Genomic DNA, 19,812 nt, shown 5'->3' on the forward strand with positions numbered 1-19,812 from the left:
CACGACGAATTGCGAAATGATTGTTTAATGGATCGGAAAATACTAGTATTACTCTTTGTTGACTTATTTGGAGATTCACTGTCTGCAAACGAAGAAACAACAGGCTCTTTCTCTTTGCAAACAGTGAAGGATAGGTAACGCAGCCAGCGTGTCTATCTTTCTCCCCCACTGATTGGTTATTTGTTCACGGATTATTTTCGGGAGATTCCCTCTCCCACACAGATTAACTGTTTTTTTGACCCCGAACTACTGTTCGCGGATTGTTTTCTGGAGATTCTCTGTCTACAAACAGGAAAGAACAGGTTCCTCTTTGCAGATAGTGAAAGGGTAGAGGACGCAGACCTTTTGCGGGCCTACTTATTCTCCCCACTGGTTGTTTATTGATTATTTGATATTGGTTCATGAGGTATTCACTGCCTGCAAACAACGTAGAATAGAAATATTCTGTCTAGTCTTTGCACGCAGTGATAAGATAGGCAGTGCTGACTTTTTGTCCTCATTGTGAGCCGTCATGTCTGTCTTCTCCCCACTGATTGGTAGTTGGTTCAGCCCGGACCGTTTATTAGAGGTGGACCATCTAGCTCCGCTGGAAGGCACCCCTAATAAAGACATGTTCACAAACTATGGATTAGTTACCATAGCCTATAGTAAGCTGTGGCACAGGTATACCAAAGAAAATCAAGAGAAACAGTGGCCACTGATAGGATCCTTCGATCTTGATAAAATAGAAACATTAGGAATAGCCCTTTGTAGTAATAAGACAACGCCTATTATGCTCGACAGTCTCGGTATGTGGCGCAAAGAAGCAATGCAACGAAAGAAAAGAGACGAGGACAGAGTAGGTAAAGGAATATATCGACAGGACAACCCCAGGACACAACGACCCGAAAGTAATCCCCCGACGCTACGCACAGGACGACCAGACTTAGGGCAAAACCAATGTGCTTTTTGTAAATGTTCCGGGCACTGGAAAGCCCAATGCCCGACTCTACTGAACAAGGGTAGGAGCAGAGGGCCGACAGGAATAACAGGCCGGCAGAAAGGGAAAAGGCGCGAGACAAAGATGAATCAGACTGACATGGACAGGCCAGATAGAACCACCACGTTTGATTATGCCCGATGGCACAGATTTCGCCAGACCGATTTCAGCGACATGTTCGAGTCCTCATAGATCGAACAACGCTAAGACAAGAAACCCAGTCTAGCTCTAAGTTACCCGGTGACGAACCCCGTACTACCGCTACTGTTCCCTAACACAAGAAAAGCCACCCTTTTCGGATAACCTACAGAAACAATACACAGAGTAGTCTCGGACAGATTAGTATACATTCCATTAATGAACTCAGACTTCGAGTGCAATGGGACTGATTACTCTCTGCTGCCCCCCCCCACTCTGTGAAAAGAAAGGAGCAATTACAGGCCTGCATAGACAACCCCCCATTACCCAGACATGCCTGTCCAAACAAAATACCTACCCCCACTCCGGAAGTTCCCGAAATGCCGCAGGTCACCGGTCACGCCCATCCGGAAGGTGAAACACACAGCACGTGTGGGGCGGGGCCTGCTGACAGCCATCGATCGAATCGCCAGTGGGATGTCCAGGAGGCACCACGGGCCCGGCATGAAATGGCTGTCCCATCCTCTTCTTCGTGGAGTGGGCTGGGAGGGAGAGGCGACGCGGACGAGCCTCTCCCACCTCCTCGGATAGGAGGTTTCCCAGCCCCGGTCCGGCCATCACAAATACCTCTGCTGAAATTGGTACAGGGTGGGCTGGGAGGGAGAGGCGACGCGGACGGGCCTCTCCCACCTCCTCGGATAGGAGGTTTCCCAGCCCCCGGCCCGGCACCGAAATCCTCCAGCCGGACGGTGCCCATACTTGCGCAGCACCGAACATGCAACGGTGCCCATACTTGCGCAGCACCGGACATGCAGTGGCGCCCATACTTGCGCAGCACCGAACATGCAACGGTGCCCATACTTGCGCAGCACCGGACATACAACGGCGGCCATACTTGCGCAGCACAAGACATACGATGGCCCTCAAGAGTACTTGTGGAGCACAGGATGTGGAGTGGCCATCATGTATGCCCGTGAGAAGGGGCGGCGTGGGGTGCACCGGGAGAGGGAGACGGCACGAACGAGTCTCCCTCGCCCCCCCAGGTGGGGGCACCACGGCTGCACCCTAGCCGAAGGTCCTGCTCCTACGGCACGGTGTTCCATTTCTTTCACCCCAAAGGGCCTCTTCCACTCTTGCAGACTCGACGAAGGGCGGCTGCTGCAGGGCCTCAAAATGGCGTCTGGGCCCCCTGGAAGGCGGGTCTAGGCCGCTAGAGTAACTTTGACCAGCAATGTAACTCGGACGCTTGCCCACCGGGGCACGAGCCCCCACCTCCGACAGCATCTCCACAGCCTTGAAGATTCTACAAAAGTCCCCGGAGCCCTCGGCCCCTGCAGGCTTCCAGTGAGGAACAACTGCCTTGGTCGCTAACGAAATAACCACGACGTAGCCACCCCTTCTGTTAGCATGAATTTTTGAACTGCCGAAACGGACTCTGGTCCAACCGCCGGTTGTAGGAAACATTTTTTCCTGATGCTACTTCCGGACTAACCCGGCCCCGCCCAAAATGGCGCCGGTATCAATGAGAACTTACGAACACCTCGTGGTGTTTTTAGCTAAAAAGACTCGATGTTCTGAGATATATATATATATATGATCCTTTGTACACTTGACGAAAACGAGGGAGGGTTCACTCGACGAACATGTAAAAGGACCCCGTGAAAAATGTTGTTTTCAATGTACGATTTATTATTATATTTTTGTAACTGATACATAACCTCGCTTGTGACACACGCCCATGGTAAGCATTTAGGAAATTTGATTGCAACTAGTCTGACTGTGCTTCCAATTATGAAATGAATGCTCCTTGATCCCTCACCTATTGATAGACCTTTTTAGTTTCCTGCAAATGACTAAATAAACCCTTTTTAATGTTTTTAATGCAGCAAAATACCCCCCCTTACTGTACGTACTTCAGCCGTCGCCATGTCCGGCCAAATACGATTACACTCTCATATCTACATGCTGAACGATTGTGCAAATAAAGGTTTTCCAAACTATGAACAGGTATTGCATGCTTTTTAAAAAAAATGTGGGATCAGCGGGAGAGTTTTTTTGTGCACCCTGTTTTGTTCTCTTTTTAAGGTTATTAGAAGATGGTTGCTCAGCCCCAGATGGAGGACCGAACCTAAGACACGATACTCTACCTCCAAGTATGCGGCTGGCTCAGGAACTAACGCACGGGGAAGGACCTCGACTTCTGAGGACGGGTAAAGTGAAGCGGTAGAAATGATAGAATGTTATAAAGGTACGGCACTAAAAGGTACTAGGGAACAGAGTTGGCCGAAGAACTGATATGCCTTAGAACATCACAGCGTTGGAAAAGATTTAAGGACCCCGATAGCTAGATACACCTACCAACTAGATACCTCGCACTAAGTGCTTCTGATTTTTAACGTTTCCCTACACACGGCCTATAAGGACACACTGCCCCCCCTGGCTTCAGAAACCAAGACCCCAGGGATTCTACCCCGAGGAGATAAGACGAGTATGAGGTAAGTAAAGGACTTTCGTGCCCATGCATTTGATATGCTCGAATGTTGTCCCCCTCCCTTCCCCTCTTTTCCTCCCTCTACAGGTTACATTGGAATCACGACCGAGGTACGGTGAAGATCTGAAGCCTCGCTATGTCTGATACATGAAGCGGACTAACGCTGCAAGGTGGCACCTAAGCACACCCACAAACTGCTCTCGTAACGAAAGAGCCAATGAGTTGTATGTTATGATGAAACACGGTCACCCCTAATCCGTGTTGCGTGAATGGGCACGTGTCACGTATGTCTGAAACTATGAGAAAATGTTTTTGTGCGACTGAGGCGCTGACTTGACTGGTCGAAGGACCGAGAGTGCGAGAAGTGCGATGTTGTCTTTTACTCAATGCATGTCCCCTGTACCCGGCCTAATGCTCGTCCGTCCCAAACTGCATGCTTTCGAAATTCTAACACAGACCCGAATTGTCTTATGTTGTGTAAAGCGCTGAATAGCCTATCTTAATACACGGCCACTCCCCATGTCGCACGTGTACTATTTAACCTATTGTTGCACATCTCTCTCTCTCTCTCTCTCTCTCTCTCTCTCTCTCTCTCTCTTTCTCTCTCTCTCTCTCTCTCTCTCTCTCTCTCTCTCTCTCCCTCCCCTCCACACTCTCACTCTTCCGAACGATTAGCACCTAATTGGCAAACCGCCGCCCCTGGTGCACCACCCAATTGGCTCCAAATACCGCAAGTATTTGCACAAAATTTGTCTTAAATAAAATCACCCTGATGCCGTGTCACTACCTCTCCTTTCTGCTAAAAATTGATGAAACCTAGAATTGGCCAAAAAGGAAAGGACAGGTAAGACGACTGAGGTTCCCTAATCTGACCCGTAATAAGGGAACTACATGTCAGTGGCTTCTATGATAAACAAAAATGCCTCAGATAACGCGACCTTCCCCGTCCCGAATTGTCGCAATACCCAAACAGTAAAAGTGACCGAAACATCCCCATCTTCCCAGAACGACCTCGGTTTCGTGTCAGCTGCCCCGGGCGAGAGTTTTTTTAATGTCCCTCACCCTCGGTTGTAAGAGATGGGTCGTCTTACGACTAACACAGGCCAGCCGTTGTTCCTAGAAATGATTTGTTGATGAGCAAGCTGCGGAGTTTAGAATTCGAGAAATGTCACTGAACGCTTACCAACTGAACTGTGGCCTTCTGCTAAATAACGCCCCTATGACACAAAGCAAGACGATAGTCCCTCCCCGCAGTTTGCTATGTCCCTAGTTGTTTTCCATAAGACCCCGGTTTTTAATGAAGTAGTCAGGTTGTAAGAGGCTATGTAGGAACTAGAATGATGTTTGCAAAGTTAAGATTAGACCGAAATGAAGAAATTGTTGCAATGAACCCTGTTGAAAGTAAAATGTTTAGCTGAAAGGTAGGATGCATTGATAGAATGAAAAAAATTGTTTAGCCTATGTTCGTCCCTCAGAAAGATACCTATCAGACCATGGTGATAGCACGTTGCACTTTTTCGAAAAATATAAAGCCCTGGAGAACGGTATAGCTTTGTAAAGCTCGTACTAGGAAGGTGGGTCTCTGTCAGAAGAACTGACGTAACTATAATACACAAAATACAATGAATAGGTACCAGATCTCGTACCACGACAATGAATGTAACACCAACAAACACCAAAGAAATAGTTACGAAGGAAAGTTATAGGAAATCCAACAAGCCCATCATCAATTATTTATATGTTGGTTGTGAACCCCAATGTAACGGATGTCTCTCATTGCTTGGAGCTGGGAGAGAAATAGACTTATGTGATTACCTTCCTCTGCCAATTCTCTAAAGACTGTCTTTTCAAACTCATTTAAGGGTACCACTGTCGGAGGAGAGAGAGACCGGATGTGGGAGCACGCGGCCTGACTACAGATCGTGGAACATCTGCGACACTGGCCAAGGCGAGACTGCAACAGTAAGGAGTCGCAGGACGAGGCACTGTTTCCGACAAAATGAGAGGAAAGGGCTGACCTGATGCCCCTGCTCGATGTTCAACGTGTGCCGAAAAGTCCCCACTCTCTGAACTCGGTCATGAGCCCGCCTACCTAAAATTTTCCGTCCCCCTGATCTGTTCACGATCTGGCCCTGCTCCATCCCCCTTTTTCTCCGACCTACCCTAAGGACTACTTACACACACACTTCTTCCACCTGAACTTTTTGACAATCGACTCAAAAGGACACAGGGCGAAAAGGACCTTTTTGACCAGAAAAGCGAGGAAAAGGTCATGCCCGGCAACGCGGAAACTAGAATAGAGCTGGACCCATAGCTCCACCGTGCCAACAGAAGACAACAAAGAATGCTGAGAACTCACTAATAATGGTCCATGACAATAGGACCTCCCCTTCGAACAATGACACCCCTGATTATTGTTTTTACCACGTCTCATTTCTCTCCCAGCCACCGTTGTACTGATTATGCTCCAACCAAATATGAACAGAACTTACATATGTAATAACCTATCAGTCCACATTCCGAATGACTATAAGTATCTATGAAATGTACGCAATGCTCTCACTACAGAATCGTTTTTGTCCGACATTGCATTACTATGACTTTCCTGCAAACAAGTTTTATTGATAGACCCGCCTCCTAAGACGAAAGATTTTAAATGTAATGTTTATAGCTCCTTCACCTGGGTTCCTGCTTCTTTACTTATGACCACCACAGTAGACATGGATAGGAAATAGGCCAGCAAGATGTCTTGGATATGTTAAAGGGAGGACTGTGGAAAATTAGTACGGTTTGGTAAACATTATCTGCGCCATCTTGCCTTTTCCCCTGATGCCACACTTTTTGTCGTGCGCACCCGCCATTTTAGGTGCCTCGATCAGAACCACCCTCTGCACGCCACTGGCCCCCAGCATAGCCCTTCGCCCTCGCAAAGCCCGCACGCTGACAACCCCCCCCGCTCTCGCATGCCTTGGGTCATAAACCCCCTCTTCAGCGCAGCTCTGCCTCAGAACCCCATCCTGTTCCCAGCGCGACACCTCCCTTCATTCCTTTCATGGTCCCAGGCCCTTTGATACAAACCCCCTTTCCTGTGTGCCCGTTTGTCTTCCTCGTTCCCAGGCCGCCACCTAGCTCTGCGGATACTGTTTATTGCCCCCCCCGTACAGTAGGAAGCTTCCCCCCAATTAAAGGACCCTCGAATTGATCAAAGCCCCCACCCTATGATATCCGATCAACCCCCCACATCCCGTGAATCGGCGGGATGTCCAGCTGCGCGATAATCATCACCTGTTGTGACCGGGGTGGGGATTTCAACTGTAAATGTGTGTGGGAACGGGCCTGAAGGGGAAATTCAGAGGATGTCCTTTCATACTTCAAAGCATTTCAAGAATGTGTTACCTGCAATAAAGATCATGAAAATGTGTATAAAAGGCGAGGCCTCAGAGATGCGGTTAGAGCACCTTGTGACGATACTGGCTGTCTGAACTGATGTGTTCTCCTCCAGAGAGAATAAACGTTGTTTCCTGCCTTCCAGTCTCCAGCGCCTGCCTCTTCATTGATTAATATTTTGTGGGTTAAAGAGGCGATACCGCCGGGCAAATATTGATTGTCCCTGACCTAGTTTTTACAATCCTGTGATCCTGGGCAAATCACTTAAGCTCCCCCTGCCTAACAAATATGAAAGTGTCCTTGAGTAACGCAACTGGAGATCATGTAAGGCGCTCTGATACCTTATATCTTCGGGTCAAGTTCACACTATATAAAACTCTGAAAAAACAAAGGATATGATGCCTGTCCTGCAACCAGCAACTTCTAAAAACCCGAGAAAGACTGCCTACTCTTCAGCAAAGACTAGGGTCCAGATGTAGGTAATTCTATTTTACTGACTCATAAATACCGAATTTTACCGATTCGGTATTTATGAATCGGTAAAATAGAAGTACCGAGATGTAGGTAAATCCAGATGTGGATTTACCGAATCTTTAAAAGTCGGTATTTACCGATTCGGTAAATACCGACCGGTAATGCCCATTCATTCCTATGGGCTTTGAAGCCCATAGGAATGAATGGGCATTACCGATTCGGTATTTACCGAATCGGTAAATACCGACTTTCACAAGGGTGCAGGGGGTGTCACTTTGACACCCTCTTGCACCCCCAAAAAAGGTTCGGGTGCCATGTGGCAAACATACCTGCCCTAAGGGCAGGTCTGCCTGTCATATGGCACAGATGTGCATGCACACATGTGCATGCACACCGGATTCGGTATTTTACCATCAAATTGAATTTGATGGTAAAATACCGAATTTGTAGGGCTTGTGGGACTCAGAAGAGTCCCACCTACATATCATATTTACCGAATCGGTAAAAATACAGATCGGTAAATGCACAGAATCGGTAAATTTACCGAACGGTAAATTTACCGATTCTGCCCCCTACATCTCAAAATCCTTTTACCGGTCGGTAACGGCCGAATTCGGCCGTTACCGACCGGTAAAACCCTACCTACACCTGGCCCTAGGTCTCCAGAGGACAGTGGTTCTGTCCACAAGAAGACAACGCAAAGGATTCCGGATCTATCTGAAACCACAATGCCCGTACACTCTGCACTCAATGCCCGCGGCTTGAGTCTTATGGACTCACCTGTCCAGTGATGTCTTGTCAGGGATCCCAAGCTCGAACCTAATGTTTGCTCACCTCTCCTTGGCCCCACAAAAATGCCTGCAACCTTTTGAAAAAGGGTCCCCCATACCGCGTCCGGCTTAGGTAACGAAGATCTGACACCTTACGGCACCCCTGCATCCTCAGCCCCCACTTTGGGGAGCCCTGCTGATGCTACCATGACCTCCCTATACATCTCATCTTACCTGCCCAGCTGGTGGTCACCTTGGTCAAGCCTCCAGGTCTGAGCATGCAGCCTCTTTGTGCGACCAAGACTCCCATTTACTTAAATTGGCACCCAATGCTGATTTGTACCCTGCACCTGGCCGCCTCTGTGCCGCTGGTGATGTATGGTTAGTGCTGCTCTGTTGCCCCATCTCTGCTTGCTTTATCCCCTGGGTCCTGTGCCCTGAAACGGCAGATACCTACCTGGAAACAACACCTCTTTTGTGTGCCCCCAGGATCTATTGACTAACATTTGGCCCAGTGACCTCTGCACCCAGCTGTCCCAGTGCCGCTTGTGTTGCAGTGTCTAGTTTGGTGGTGATCAAAACCCCCTAAGACTGGATGTGTAAGTCGAGTACTTTTTTTTTTTTAAGAGTTTTATTTAGATAACCATCACTGGTATACACAGCTATGTGCCTACAACCCTGGGGCCGGCAGCTCCTTGATATAAGGCATTCTACACAGCTTCATTGCCCACATCCCGGAGGCTGGGCAGCGTCATCATAAAGGATTACAGCACTCATCAACATGTCGTACGACAATGCTGCGCACCAGCAACCATAAACAGTGCACAGAATTTAAACAAACAAAGACATGTCAATGCTACCTACCACTATTAAGACACCTCGCATCAATGTGCAACTCTGTAGGCTATGTATCGTTGCCCTATTGGGCCTGATCCCTCATGTCTATCACTCCCCAATGCCGTCTGATAACCCACTCAAGTAATCCACGCAGTATGCCATTCTGGGCGCAGTCCCTTGCCCTGCAGATTGTGTGTGTCCTAGTGTGCGGAACGGCGCCAACATCTATGAAGCATCTATGAAGCAGGGAGGTTAGTCGATGTCCCTTCAGTGAAACCCGCTCCCTTACTATGCAAGTATGTTGTGTATAGCCCCCAGAAGTTCTTCGGTCTTTGGCCTGCTTCGGGGAGAAGAAGCTCGCTGAAGTTCTCCGATTGCTCACAACAATAAAGTATATTTTGAGACCACTGTGGGCAGGGTCAGGGGGGCTTTCATCCAGCACATTGCTACTCTACGTTTTGCCATCTTCAAGCTATGTCCACCAGTCTGCGTATCGCCTTCAGCAATGCATTGGAGTAACCCAGCAGCGCCACGGGCGGGTCTGGAGTAATCTCCAAACCAAATATTGTGCTTCGCTCACGAAATACCTTTCCCCAATATTGGGAAACACCCGGGCAGCTCCACGCCAAGTGCATGAAGTTCCCTGAAGAGTAGTGACATCTATCACAGGTCGCCTCCTCTCTTAGCCCATATATTTGCAGTCTATCCTGTGTGTAGTACACTCTATGCATGTATTTGAAATGTATGAGTCTGTGTTTGCCATACAGTGATATTCGTTTTGTATTGTTGCAGCAATACGACCACATGACATTGTCTATTGTCATGTTCAGATCGCGTTGCCAGGCTAGCCTAGCCTTGGTACACTGGTTTACTCTGTGGGACATTGCTAGCTTGTATATGTTGGAGACAATTTTGTGGGGGGGTGTAGTTTTAATGATATATGACAGTTCTTGTACCGCTGGGGGTTCGTTCATGTTATCCCCCAATTGTTGATGTAGCACCGTACGCACTCTATGGAACTGGAAGCACTGTAGCAATGTGGGAGCTTCAGTAGTGACCGTGGCCTCATCCCACATCTCTGCAACACTGCCCGAGAACCGATCGCCTGCTTTGTGAATGTGTAATGCCTGCAATGCCCGCACGACCCCACCGTCTCTACAAGGGGCTAGCAAGACCATCCAGTCTATTGGCATTTCCAGAGAATATAACAGTGCCCCCACCTGCTGCTGCAACAGGCTGTGCCATGCATGCCTTGTTGAGTTGAGAGAGTCCAGTATCCCTGTCCTGCGATCTACTGGCTCAAAGATAACAGCTGGAAGTGGGTGGGGGTCGGATAGAGCTTCTCAAGCCAAATGTACGGTATGTCATCCGCTCCATGGATCCAACTATATGCCTGCACACCCTGTGCTGCTCTGTAATATAGCTCAAGTTTGGGCGCCCCAAGCCCTCCCAGATGGTATGGCAAGGTAAGCACTTGCCATTGTAGCCGTGCCTGCTTGCCCGCCCAAGCCAGTCTTAATAATGATTTATTAATTCTGATGAAAAAGAAGCGCGGTAACACTATCGAAATATTTACAAACAAGAAAGAAAACCTGGGCAGCACCCCCATTTTCATGATAGAAACGCTGCCGATTAGAGACAGTGGGAGACCGATCCAGGTTTCGATGTCATCCTCTAGCTTAGCTACAGCTGTAACATAGTTCTCACGAAACACAATGTCCGAGTCTGTGTGCAATCTGATGCCTCCCCGTAAGCGCGCGCAATGGCATATTTACCTAGGCGTTTCACTTCGGGGTCTGCCGCTTCATGATACTCCGCCAACAAGTCCTTCATTGTGCCTGCGGCTTCCTCACTGTCCCCAGCCAACTGACGGGACTCCAGATCCCCTAGTTTCCTCTCCAAGGTCGATAACCTCTGTCGTATGGAGCGGAGTACCCCCGAATGTTTAGTCATGGCCACCTCCCGAATGTACACTTTGAAAGCTTCCCACACCATCTGGAAGCTATCCACCGAGCCAATATTAGTGGCAAAGAACGTGTCTATAGCTTCAGCTATCTCTTCTTTGAAGACCCGGTCCAGTAACGAGTAAGGGGGGAAAGCGTCATGTAAATGGCGGTATTGTCTTCTTAGGTGTGGACTAGTAAAATCGGTGAATGATCGGACAATGTACGTGGTAGAACCTGAAAAGTACGGATCAGGGACATGAGGGATGTCGATGCAAGCCAATAGTCTATGCGTGTATGTAAATTATAGTATGCCGAGTAATGAACCCTTCGTCATGTGGGTGCATCTCTGTCCATACATCTGTAAGGTCCTTGCTGATCAAAATGCTTTCAATAGTTTTGGCCGCTGGCGTCGGGTTTCTCACCGGGGCCCCTAATCTGTCGAGTTCGGGGTTTCTGACTAGAATAAAATTGCAACCCCAAAGTATTTGTGTTTCAGCGTTACCTCCGACCGAGTTAGCCAAGGTTGCGAAGAAATCCGGGCAGTCATACTTGGAGCCATATACATTCACTATCAGGAAGTCAAGTCCCCAAACCAGAAATTTGGAGATCACAAACCGGCCCTCTGCATCCACTGTCAACTGCTGTATCGTGTAGTCAGATCTGGGATTAACCCATGTCATTACCCCTCTAGCGTGTGTTGTGAAGCCCGAGGCTTTGAAATCGCCCGAGATTCCCCTGCTGCGCATCATTGGGCTATGTAGTGGTAGATGAGTCTCTTGGAGTAAGGCAACATCTTTATTATGTCTTTTTAGGTAGCTTAGCTCTTTATGCAGTTTGTGATGGTCATTTAGACCTTTCACGTTCCACGACAGTGCTCTGAGGTAGTCTATAGGTCAGTAGTTCTTCTAGTCGTAGCCATCCGTATCATGGCGTGTCCTGGCTCAAGTAGCTCGCATATGTAATGTGCATCGTTCAATAACAAAGTTGACATCTCCAACATCAAAAACAACATTACCCCTACCCTGCTCCACCAATCCCCCTCCCACAGCAACACACCCCCAACTTGGTCCCTTGTAATATCCCCCATGCCTCCTCACCTCCGCTCTCAAAACTTAATTAACAATTGTAGTGTTAGTCACTCGCAGGGAGAGGTCGCTCTGTATACTGCTATCTATCAACTACAGGGATTCTCTCATCTTGACCTCCGCACCCCGAGCTAAGGAGGAATCCCAAAGTTATCGCCTAACGCCTTTTGCTATATCCCAGCGCACGCCTACAGTGCAGTGACATATATCGGAAGGACTACAGGTCGCAATGTTGCCTCTACAATATGCACAATCCCAGTACAACCCTCTGCGCCCCGCCCCCCACTCGGTCCCCACAATACTTATCGGCTTGGTATAAATTAATGAGTCTCAGTCCTGTTCCTCAAGCGATCCTCCGGCCACCTCCTTAAAGAGTTGTCGTTCCATGCTCCATCGCTGTTCTTTGGCCCAGTCTCTCATTGCCTCTGGAGTGCCTTTGGATCAGTAAAGATGAGGGAGCTACCTTGTTTATTCACCCGGAGTTTAGCCGGATACAGCATGGTGCAGTCCAGGCCTAGTTCACGCAACTATTTTTTCTTGGGCACAAATTGTCTACGTGCCTCCGGCACTCGATCTGTAAAATCAGGATAAAGTGATATGGAGGACCCGTCATATGTCAATTTTTGTTTTTCCCTCGCTGTCTGCAAGGCAGCATCTTGGTCTTGGTAATTTAACAGTTTTGCTATGATTGGGCGTGGTGGGGCTCCTGGTACCAGTTGGGGCTCCAAGGAACGGTGCGCTCCCTCCACCACGAACATGTTAGAGAATACTTCTGCGCCCAACAGGCTCACCAATAACTTCTAAACGAAGTGTTCCATGTTACCAGTTTGTGTCATCTCCGGTAGGCCCGTGATTCATAGGTTACAGCGTCTCGAGTGGGCCTCCAAGTCCTCTGCTTTGTCCTGCAATACACGTATGACTCTCCCAAGCTGTTTATGGTTGGTGTCTAGTGTCGTATGCACCTCCTCCTCCTACGTGAGTCTCTGCTCAGACATGTCCAACCTCTTGGTGTGTTTATCCAGCCTTTCTCCCATTCTATACATCCGATATGAAAGGGCGTCGATTTTTGTACCCAATTAGGTGATGCCGCCCTGCAGCCCTTTTTCTATTGACAGTAACATACTGTGGATGTCCGGTACATCCTCCATAGGTACAGAAGACCTATGAGCCTTCTCCGTAATGGTGACATTCGACTTAGAGCTTTTTTGCTCGAACATGAGCTTGGATTGTGTCGTATCCGTACTCCCCATTACCTTCTCTGGATGAGGGCGTCTTCCCAGGGCTTTCTTCAGTGCCCCTGCAGTGAGCGACCCGACAGAGGTAGTGCAGATCACTGCTACTTCAGGGGCTGCACACACCGTCGCAATCCTCTATCCAGGGAAAGCACCACTCCGCACTGGCACGTGAACTTGTACCAGCAATAAGGAGCTGTGTTTGCCGCAAGATGTGCTACCACCAAACCAAGGGCTGCCACCCAGCCGGTCTCCGTCCTGCCATGTCGCACTGTCTCCATCCCCGTCCTGTATCTCAGATTCCATGCAAGCTTTTCCCCAAATGTCTCTCTCTTGATTTTCTCCTCAATGCTGGCTCAGCGCCCACACTCAGTGCATCTTTAAGGATGTGCCTTGGGGTATACTTAGCAATGTCTTCATCTCATGAAGGCGTCTCCAAACCTGTGCCTTCAAGATAGGATCGGACTTGTGCTACCGCCGTACGCCCCCGGGAGTCCAACCGAGACAGCTGCACGTCTCTATGCGCGGAGCAGCATCGCTCCGCACTTCCACCTATGTCACTTGTGGCGATACAAAGTTATGTCCGGCCGCTAACAAGGGCCCTGATGCGCTGCCCTTCCACCGGGTGAGGAGCCTCTGCCCATATACAAAATGGTGGCTCTGTGCGCCCGCGAGCGGCCACTCACTCCTGTAGCACTGAACTCCGATGCGCTCCCGCACAAGATCCACTTGACAGGTGTCCTCACCTTCCATGTCGCATACAACCCCCGTAGGGCGCCACAGCTCCAGCGGCCCAGCGCGCGTCAGAGATCTTCGTGCTATTCCTAGCGTCGGGTGGCTCAGCACATATGCTGCTCACTTCGTTCTGTGCTCCGACCCGGGGCACTCCCCGGCGCTGTCTGTGACTTGCGATTCCGTGCAGGTCTCCGCAATTACCGGACCCCCAAGGCCAAAATCTGCCATCTATTGTGGCACGCACACTGAAGGAGCTCCGCCCCACGTTGCAGTCGAGCCCGGGGATCAGCGACCCTGCAGACTTTACACTAGGAACAGCTGTATCTTCCAAAGAACCGAGGCATGGGGGTTTGGGCTCAGCTCCACGCAGTGCGGCTGCGGTCCGATGCCCGAATTGCAATCAGTAGAACGGTTCTGAGCGGTGAGCTGCCGGATAATTTCAGGATAATTTGTCGGAGTTAAGGAGCTCGAGACTCAAGCAGCCATCTTGGTCTTGAGCAAGCTCCGCCTCCGTGTAAGTCGAGTACTTACCTGTAAATGTGTATAACTGTTTTCGTTCCATACGATTACATTGCATTTCTTGTTATTTGCACCAAGGGACCGATTACGATGGGCTCGGTCGGTCGGAGCATTCCGAGCTCCATCGTAATGGTCTCCTCGGTATACTTTCTGACCGCCACATTATGATGCTGCCAGTTCGAAAGTAAACTGGCCAGTCATTCCTGCTGGCTTCAGTCAGTAGCTGGCCAGTAATCTCAATGACGGGCCTTTCCACCCATGAGATTACGATGCACGGTTTCCATGCTGGCCTGTCTGACATGGAAACCATGTCAGAAAGCGTGGTTGGGGGGCCCCCAGCATTGTACTGCCTCTGTTTGGGGGCGACGAGACCCCTATGGTGCCCCCTTGTTGATCCCTGCACCCCAGGGCAAACACCTTGAGGTACCTGCCACGGGGTACAGGGATGAATCACACCTCCCATTTCCCTATGGAAGCATGCATTACGGCCGGTTTATGCCGTACCGGGTACCAGGTGTCGGTTGGTGTCGGTTGGCCCAAGGAACGAGCCGGTGTCGGGCTGTACCAATTTTGCCCGACATCGAAATCACCCCCTAGTGCATCATTTGCATTTGCTAAGTTCTATCACTGTTGATTGACACCGCAAAGTATTTTCAGTACTATTGTAAAGTATTTCTATTGCTCCTGCAACACAATTCATATTGTGTCTGAAAAGTATAGCTATTTTAAACTGGTACTTACTTGCAACTGAGTTTCCCTTGGTTCTTAAAATAAAAGTAAGAAAGTAATATTTTGTATGCAAAACAATTGGTCTTGGATTCAGTCTTTGAGTGTGTGTCATAATTGTTTGATGGAGTGTGTACAACAAATGATTAACACAGCCCTTCAATAAGGCCTGACTGCTCTAGAAACCAATTCTGAGAAGAAATAAAGATATTTCTCTGCATTATGCCTCCCATTTGGAACACCGCTGCTGTCCAAAACAATTACGTGGTGCAAAGCACCCTTACTGGACCGTTCAACAATTCCCATGATTCCTCAGCAGCACAACATCCAAAATAATCATTAGGGTCTCGGCCTGCAGAAATGCCTTTGCAGGCATCTCCACCGTTACACATGGGTGAATGTTCACCTCCCATTGCTAGTAGTTATGGGACGTACAGTTTCAATCAAACCTGATAACCACAAGTCTTTCTTCTCCTGTGTGTTGTGAGACTCTTTAATATTGCTTCAGAAGAACCAAGCAGCCTACTCATATGCACCTTGACAGTGACCTATTAATGCCTTTACCCTGATGCACCATGACACAAGCTATGAGAGGGTGAGCAAAGGTTAATTTAATTTGAGTGCCTGACTTATCCTGACTAGGAATGTGGCTCCTGCAGGGTGTATTCTCTGCCAACCAGAAACCTCAATTTCTAACACCTGCCCTCTCCATTTCACACAGCGAGCGTGCAGCAAGGCGTTTTGCTGCGTTGCATTGTGTGAAAAAAATGATAAATATGGCCCAAAGGTCTACTAAATCATTATCTTGCAAATACAGCTACAGATAAACTTTATGCAAACAAACCAACCAAAGGTAAAGCATTCTTTGATACTTGTTTATTCTACGTTTTCTTTCCGTAAATGGATGAAAGCCTGGTGTGAATGATACCTTTGGCTGTTGGCTTAGCTGAACAAGGCACTACTTTCATGTTAAACAGTCCTGAAAGGTGATGAAAAACTGATGTGCATGACTTGAGAACACGTTTTTTTTCCTATAGCTTATTTGTAAATTACAATGGAGTAAATAGGGCATTATATATTGCGTAGTTCCATTTCAATATAGAACAGTATTGGGAACAAGTTGGTGTGTGATTCCAATACTATGTTTTGTTGACAATCTAGGCTGAAGGCAAACTATTTCAAATGGTTCTGTGAATGGCAAACAATGTTGTAAATTTTGATGTGCTTTTAACAATATTTGGATGTGAGACCTGACAATCAATGGTGTGTGAAAGATATTGCAGGAAGTTCAGTACTGTATTGATGAATCCAGAAAAAGGTAAAACATTAGGTAGAAAATCCGATTGGTAAATTATAAAATAATCCTCGGTCTTGGTATTAGCTATGGCTGAGCTTTTTACAAAGTCACAAAATCTAGATCACAAAAGAAAATGATTTTCAGTGAGTAAATATGAGCTTATATTTGACAATTTTGTATAGGCATCAATACCTTCTACAGGGAAAATTGGATGTGGTAGACAGAAAGCAATATCATTACAACATATACAATATACTAATTAAAAAGATAGGATGTGAAGGATTTATTTTTATTAAAAGGTGTATATTGGTAACCATCAGAAACCAAAAGTACTATGTTGTGAGGTTGTTGTCACAACAATATCACAAATTTCACTCTGCAAATCATGTGTTTTTACTACATAAAAGGCTAATCCAAACCATGGCATCCAGAGGGATCTGATCTTATTTAAGAAAAGTCCCAATGAAACTTGCATATCTGAGTGATTATTCACACTCAGATGTTAGCTGCTAATTTACTATCAGCATTCCATCCAATGTTTTAGTTTAATCAAACTAATGTCACATGCAAAGAATACGAAGTGTAGAATTTTGCAAATTATAGCCAGAATCTGGCTAAATGAAATAGATCTGAACGGATTCAAATCCCAACTTTCTTCCAATGCCAAATCACTTGGATTCACCCTGGAAACCAACGTCACCATCACAGAACGCTTTGCAAAGAAAAGAAAGATGGTCTTTTACCCACTTTTTAAACTAAAGAAAGAGTGAGACCATTTCTTACAGAAAGAAATTGAGAACTTCACGTCTTTCTACTGTTGCATCTTGATGATGGCAAAGCCTTGCTCTATGGCCTCTTAGGCTCCTTACCCTCCCCTTAAGCGCATGTTATATCTCACACCATGACTCAAAGAGGACATCAAGAAATTGTGGGCTCAATTCACAAAGGCTAACTGAGATGAAAGTCTAACTTTACATTTTTCGCAAAGGGCATCTATGAGTAGTAAAGTTAGACTTTTGTCTCAGTTAAATTTAATTTTATCTGAGACCAAAAGTCGTAGGGCTTAAGGTCTGTGTTAAACTTAAGACCACAACTTAATCTCAACTGTGACAAAAGTCTAAATTTACTACTTGTAAAATGCCATTTGTGAATACCGAAAGTCATCAAGTTTGACTTTTGTCTCAAATTACCTATGTGAATCGGGCCCTGTGTTTATTATGTATTGTTGTTGTTAATTGTATTGGCATTTTCATTGTTTTTTGGGGTATTTGTTATAATTTTGGCAATAATAATATATTTTAGGTGTATGGGTTAGGTGAAGGGGTGTTTGGTGCAGTTTTAGGGGGTTCAGAGTGGGTCTGGAAATGTCGGGAAAGAGTAGTGCAAAAAACGTCAGTGAATGAGAGTTTTGCTGCCAGCTATTGCTGCTGGCCTATTACATTCCAAACATGATGGCATTGGGGGTAGGTTTTTCTAGGGTCACCCCACCAACGAACAGAAGGAGCACTGGGAGAGGGTGGATTGGCACATGGCCAAGGTGTTTGGGGTGGAGAATACTGTCCACCAGCTGAAGCATAGATATATGCTGATGTAGTTTCCCGAGAGGCAGTACACCACTTTGGATTGGAGATTGGCAGACCAGTAAGTATGTATGTATGCATGTACCAGCTGCGTGTAGCAGTATAACTATCAAATTTGAAAAAAATATAATCTTGTAAGTGGCAAAGTACGTAACGTGGTATTTTAAAAATCTAGTGTAAATCTGTACAATTGCTGTACCCTGCCACAGGGGACTGTTCAATGTGTTTTGTCTTTTGGATTGAAATTGTATATGCATGTATTTGGAAACATGACCTGATTTCACATATGTGTTCGTGCAGGCTATGGTCCAAACATTTTAAAGCCTGCCCAGGTGATGTGTAAGGAAGAATGTAAAGTTCAGTCTCAGATTATGTTTACCTTCTTATGTGTTCTGCGTTGTTCAGCACACATAGACAAATTAACATGCCCCTGGCAATTGTATTTGTTCAGGAAGGTGGCCCATTCAGGAGAGAAAATGTTAACCATCTTCTAAGGCATACACCCTTGTACCATGTTGCAAAGTAGCATGGTTTGCTGCTAGTTAGCACTCTGTGCACCGGTAACATGATTAGTCTGATCGGGTCAAACACTTTTACAAACCAATGGTTTTCCCCCTCTATGTCATGGTGCAAGTGGCCCTGAGATGATGCTGCATAGCAGTCCGCAAAACCTCACATGCTTGAGGCATGCTTCAGGCATGTGATGTGAGATATCTGTGATCATCAACATCCAGCCACCTCTGCCATGTAAGGTGACTAGCTGCATCTCATATTAACACACAATGTATACATGTGTGTCCAACCTGATGAATATGATGGCACATCACTGGGATGTAATAGTACTTACTGTTCATGGTATTTTGACAGCGTGTACTGGAACTATTTACAGTGCAATGTTTCAATTATTGTCTAGTAGGTGGACTTGAGCCATCTACGATGAGAGAAGTTGAGACCTTCTGGGATCGCAATGCTATCAGTAAGTGTAATTAGCACATGGTTGTGGCTCAGTAAGGTTTGTGTGTGAGCCATGATAGTAGTAACTTTGTGATGTGTATGGTGATGTATCAATTAGTTTAAACCAAATTAGCAGGGCAAGTGCTTCGCTAAGGTGGAGTTGTGTCAACCCACTGCCTTTCAGCATAGCAAAAAAGGAAAAATAAAATGAAAATAACCCAATGTTAATATCATTTTTTTTCTGTTCTTGGGCCCCTCTGGGGCTGGCCAAACATTCATGTACACTTTGCATATTCTCCATCAAGGCTGCATTACAGCCTGAGTAGAGAACATGCGGAGGCTCCCATTCCCCATTTGAGAACTGAATCATGGCACTCAGACTACTCACAATGCTGCATTGCAGAGTTGTGATTGGCTTAGGGGAGCCTTTCCTGATTCCTAATCAAACAAAAGCCAGGAAGAGAGGCAGCGGCCGGCCAGCCAGCTGGCAGGTAAGTGATCTCTTTAAAATATTTTCTTCGCTCCCAATATCCCCTCCCCGCCCCACTACTGCTTTCCAGGAGCAGCTGCGACTGCAAATTACACTCAGTGTACAAAGACAATAGAACTTGTACACAGAATACTGTTAAATGAACAAGAACGAATGTCAATGTGCTTGTTGA

This window comes from Lissotriton helveticus, chromosome 3_2 (assembly GCF_964261635.1).
Source record: "Lissotriton helveticus chromosome 3_2, aLisHel1.1, whole genome shotgun sequence".
NCBI lineage: Eukaryota > Metazoa > Chordata > Amphibia > Caudata > Salamandridae > Lissotriton > Lissotriton helveticus.